This window comes from Diuraphis noxia, unplaced genomic scaffold (genome assembly GCF_037042655.1).
Source record: "Diuraphis noxia isolate RWA-SAM2 unplaced genomic scaffold, SU_Dnox_SAM2 contig0001, whole genome shotgun sequence".
In the NCBI taxonomy this organism is placed as follows: Eukaryota; Metazoa; Arthropoda; class Insecta; order Hemiptera; family Aphididae; genus Diuraphis; species Diuraphis noxia.
Genome location: NW_028301711.1, coordinates 100,644,002 through 100,650,316, shown reverse-complemented (window position 1 = coordinate 100,650,316; position 6,315 = coordinate 100,644,002).

The window sequence follows — 6,315 nt, the reverse complement described above, 5'->3', positions numbered from 1 at the left end:
ATTATGTCAGCGCGCGGTCTTTAATTTAAAATTCATAATTTCGATACCAATTTATATTTTTCTGTATCTCTATAATCTATATTGAATTATTAAGGAAAAATCGTAAAAACTCCCAATGATATTTGAAATTTTATTTTATTATATTTTAATCATGTTAATATGTTATTTTAATTTTAAAATATTGTTAAAAATTAATTTTTATGAATTATATACCACAATGTTATTATTGCAGCATTGTCATTAAAATTGTACAATAAATGAAATGTAAGAATAACATTTTCAGAATCTTTACTCTAGAAAACTGACTTATTTGTTTACGTGTAATATTATTAACTTATTAGTTATTGTTACTTTGATTGTAAACAATTTAATATTTATTATGATTTATCATTATTTCATATTTGAAAGCTTTTTTATGGTACTCTCATAAAAAATACCATAATACAACTTTGGTGTGATAAATAATTGTATGCGGCGTAAATACAAATAAACAAGTATTATTCAAAAACAACTATTTTTAGTACAATAATAATATAAATATTTGATGACGTTGTATATAATTAATTAAAAACACAAGAAAATATCATATTATGATGATGCATATAGCATAATATGAGGATATATATTATGACATTCTTGTTACTATACTAAGTAGTAAGTACTAATGACTATGTCTCTCTATAAACAATTCAGGGTGGTAAAATTATGCTTGTTTGACATCCTTCGATTTTCGCCTATGATTTATGAATATATATGGATCAAATAGTATATTTTAATACTAAATTATTGTAACAGAATTGGTCAAGGACGTAATTCACGTTCGCTTTTATAAATTATTTTTTCCTCAATCAATTTGTAAATCATTTCTCTCGTGCTCGACACGACCGCCGGCCGTACAGATACGTACTCGGGTACCTATAGTGCAGCGTGTTTATACAATGCATTAGCCATTAGGCATACATAATATATTATTCATATGTTATAAGCTGCTAGTATACCCCTATGTTATTCATGAATATTATAATATTTGTTATACGATAAGTCGATAACAAAATATATAATTATACGCGTTCAATAAGTACCCATACGGCCTACTTATACTTATACTACCAAGGTATGTCCTAAATACTCTAATTAATATTATGGTGACAGATTTTTTCTCTGGACCTCGTTTATTTTATTTTTATAGCCATCCGGACATAAATAGAAATAACTATCCGACACCCGCTCGTGCAGCTCTATGACCATATTTAACTAAATATAACTATTTAATTGCTATTTTAAATATTTAATTTTTAAGTATTTGAGACATAATATTATAAATTAGTTATAGGTACAAAACTACAAACCACAGTGGCGTACCCAGGATTATGAAATGAGGGGGAGAGTTAAATTTTGTACAGATTTTGTGACTGGCTACGCCACTGACAAAAGTCATAGGTATTATTGATGATTAAAATATGTCATATGTTTAGTCATAACTCAAAATAATATTTAGAAAATAAGTAAAACTTATAAAGATAACAAAAATACGTCTGCTTCCTGCTAATTCATTGGATGAGGTTATGATGACTGTTAGGTGGTAGATTTATGTAATAGTCATCAGTCGTGACTTTATTAAGTGAGTTCCGACTAGTTTAGTACAAAGATAATAGGAATGGTTATGAAAGTATGAATGTAATATGATAATAATGATATTTAATATTTCCTTAGCTGCCATTACTCATTTCAAGGGAATGCATAAGAATATAATAGGTACCTTAATAGTTACAATGCTATATATACCTAGTACCTATACGTAGTTAAAATTCTCTGCAGGGCTTAAAAATATATGCAGTGCCAGTACTAAGAGTGTATAATAAAACATAGGTATGTGTATAGGTATATTGCAGATTTTATGCAGATCGCAGACTACTTACACATATTCTACAATATTTAACTATACAGTATTTTGTAATTGTTAAGTTATTATAGTTGTGTACTAGTAAAATAAAAACTATACAGTATTACAAAAATATATTAATGTATTTTTTTTTTAATAATATACGTTAGTATATGGTTGTACATATTTAAAAATCCATATATTTTTTTCAAGAGTAGTAGTGCCGGCACTATTTATATATATATAGTTTGAAAAATTTAAGTTACCAATGTTACCATAGTTCCATTCTTCCATTTATAAAGTTTTTCTATGAATTATACATTTAAACAATTCTGTAAAGAAGACAAGAAGTATGTAAATAACAGTTACAGCTATAACTATAAAATATTATATAGATACTTAGTATATTTTCAGCTCTCACATGAAATCATTATAAATTAAAATTAAACTATACTAATTAATAATTATAAAGAAAAATTGTTCGTTGTGTGTTCGGGATGATCTCTGGAATTACTTAACCGATTCTTATTCTATTTTCCATCACACCACACTTCACTACCCCAAAGATCTATATTATATATTTTATCTCGATTAGTAGCTTTTTCTTATAAAGAAATAATAAAAATACTATACTATACTAACTATAGAGCTATATATGTAACTTGTGAAATCCGAACATCCAAGTAAGGCATTGATTATTGTTTTTATTTCGGTTCTTCCACAGAACACTCGTCTAATAGGTAGATATTTAATTATATAAATAAAACTATGAAGTACGTTGTAATTTTGTTTTGATAATACTCAGGGCCGGTCTTAGGGATGGGCGAGCTGGGCGAGCACCTAGGGCGCCAATATGTTATGGGCGCCTACTGAGTTCAGATATTAATTTTTTAATAATAGTTTTTATAAATTCAAATTATTTTTAATAATTCGAGTAAATAGAATAATGCATAGCAAAAATTAAAAGATATCTTGAGAAAAACCATAGCTGCCACAGACTAACTAGTTACCAGGAAAAACGGACCTTCTTACTCACTGTATGGATCTTCATCTAAAATTGTCAGAAGGCCAACAATATTAATGGCGTAGACCTCGCAAATGAATTAATACATACATCTTTGACAAATTTTACCAGTAGAATATAAGGCGCCAAAAGAGGTCTTACAGTATATACTGGATACTGACACAAAAGAAATTTTTTCAAATGTGTGGATAGCACTTAGGATTCTTTTGACAATTCCTGTTACAGTTGCATCTGGAGAACGTAGTTTTTCGAAACTTAAACTAATTAAGACATATGTAAGAGCAACTATGGGTTATGAAAGATTTTCATCACTTGCAATCTTATCTATTGAAAATGATATTGCTGAAAATCTCGATTGGACAACATTGGTAAATGAATTTGCAGAGACTAAAGTACTAAAGCACGAAAAGTTCCACTAAATATATTTATATATGAAGATTATTTGAATATAAACATATATACCTACCTACCTATTAAATAAATAATATATACTTATTAATATTAGTATTATAAAAATGACTTTACTTTAAATTTATTTCAGTAATAAAAATTAATTAAAACAGTTTGTTTTTTATTCTGACTTCTGAGTAAAAAATACTTAACCTGAACCAGAGGGCGCATTAATTTTCCTTGCCCAGGGCGCATAGTTCCCTAAGACCGGCCCTGATAATACTATTTTATTTCTTATCATAAATCATAATGGAAAATAATATTGTATTATTGTCCCATTTCTTCATGAACTATCATCAAGCGACAACCACAACTGCATACGAGATTGGTGATACGATTTACTGCCTATAAGACGTTATACCTTATACCTTAATTTAATCAGAAAAAACATATTATGTTCAATTAATTATATGAACAAAATTTATAAAAACAACTAAATAAATTAGTTATAATCATTGCCTTTATACCGAGTATTACAACTATATACAAGACTAATTTTCTAGTATTTATTCTTTAAATATCTAGCTGTCGATTATTTTTACAAAAAATTACCCAAGGCCTAATTTGTTATATAGGTATGCGGAGAGAGTCTAATGCCAAGTAGATAAATAAGTTATATTTTACCTTGAATAGGCAACTTAATTTTTTGATAAAAAAACTACTTTCAATATGACTATTATTTACCTAATAATTGTAAATTCCAATAATCGATTTCTCAAAAATAATAGTTACCTATGTTTTTTATGTAATTTAAATCGTATATACAATATACCTACTAACTAATATATTGATCAATGATTTACTTAATTGCACTTTTTTTTTTAAATTATTATTAAATAAAAGATTAATTGTACCTACACGTTATAAAATATCTCTTAAAATTTATACCTACCTTCTTTAAGCATAGCTTGTGATGAAGGTAGGGGTTAATATTACTTACTAATAATATACAGATTGCTTGTGATAACAGGATAAACATGTTTAGTTATTATATAAAAATTATACAAGTTATACAAGTTATTTTGATTGTATCTCTCCGCAATAATCCAACCAAATATTAATTACGGCCAAATTGGAAAAGTATTATTTTTTTAAATGTGTCAACTCCAATGATTTAAAATCTCTACCATTATCCATTTAAATATAATAGTATCTCACTAGTAAGTTTGTTTTGAAAAACAAATGCCTATAGGCAGGTATGTCAAATAGGTACCATATTATATTAAAAATATCTCCCTATATACTTGAAGCATGCAATAATATCTAGAGAAATATGACCCATTAATGATTAATATTAAAAATATAATTAATTTCCAGGCAATAAAATGTTTAATAGGTTTATTTGATATAAATACATTTTCATTAATTAAACACTGACTTCAAATATTATAGGTTATAGTAGAATTAATGATCTGTTCGATTTAGGGTCATTGACATTGACACTTTGAAAGGTCATTGCAAGAATAGTATTTATTATATATATATATATTTAAAACATATTGGTATAAACCAATACATTTTCAAATCCATCTCCTAATTATAAAATATAAAAGTTTTTTAGATAAAATACGTCTAATAAAACACGATGTAATATAGAAATTCTGGAGAGGGGACGCAGATGAAACGTTTACGTTATCTGTGCACTGTGCTAATAGCTAATTCAATCAATTTTTGTACCTATATAATATGTAATAAATAATAATAGTTCGTGTATTTTCACTACTATTATATTTATTATATAAGATTATACTCCCAAATGTTTTATTCTTATTGAGCATTTGCCATTTGGGTATAAAGCCATACTTATTAATTTATTATTAACGATAATTTACTAAATATTATGCAATATGAATATAATATTTTCAAAGGTGGGCATTAACTAGTTAAAACGTTTAAGTTAAGTTAAAAAGTTAATTTTTTTTTTAATTTTTAACTTAACTAGTTAGTTTGTTTTCTAATTAACTTATGAACTTAACTAGTTTAATTTACAGTTGAAATAACTTAGCTTTTCTCTGTTGATTCAAAAAATTAATAAGTTAATAAGTTAAAAATAGTTTAATTTAATAAATAATAAAAAAGTAAAGGATATATAGTGTACATTATGATAAAAGTTAAATCAAATTGATTTATAATTTATAAATTAGAAACTAGAAAGACACATTCACTCTTTATGTGATTTACTTAATAATTAAAAAAAAATAGATTAACTTTTTTTAAACTGAGTTAATTTTTTTTTTCTTTTAACTTATCGAGTTAAATTTATAATTTGTTAACTGTTAACTTTTAACTTATCGATCTTGTGTCCTCTTAACTTAACTTAAATTGAGTTAATTATTTTCATTAACTTACCCATCTTTGCATATTTTGACATTTTCACAAAAAGGGGTAAAGCTATGTGTACCGAATATGCCACTGTACAATATCAAACTACATATACAAATTATATTATACATTTATATATTATATATATTATAATATATTATTTTATACTTAAAATTTAACATATCATATACAGCATTGAGCATACGTAGACAATATGCATTATACGTGCAACATATACCTACCTACTTATAATACTTTATAATTGAAAATTATATGCTTTAACAGATTTAATACAATAGTCACTCGATAATTCGAACCTTCATAATTCGAAGTAAATGTTTAGTTCCCTGAGAAAACCTCTTTAATTAGAAGAAATCAAAAAATTCATATCTATGGGCCCCTTCGATAATTCGAAATGTCTGTCGATGGGACACTCTACATATAGCATTTTTTTTCAGAAAGTCAATAATTCAAATATTTCCTTAAACGCAATTATATGTATGTTCATATGTTTAAATATTATGCACAATCTATTTGACGTACTCGTAATGAAACTATAACAACGACGGCGATTAAAATATAGTATCGTATTTCACCTGCCTAATCGCTCCAATCTATATAGACTTTAATCGTAGAA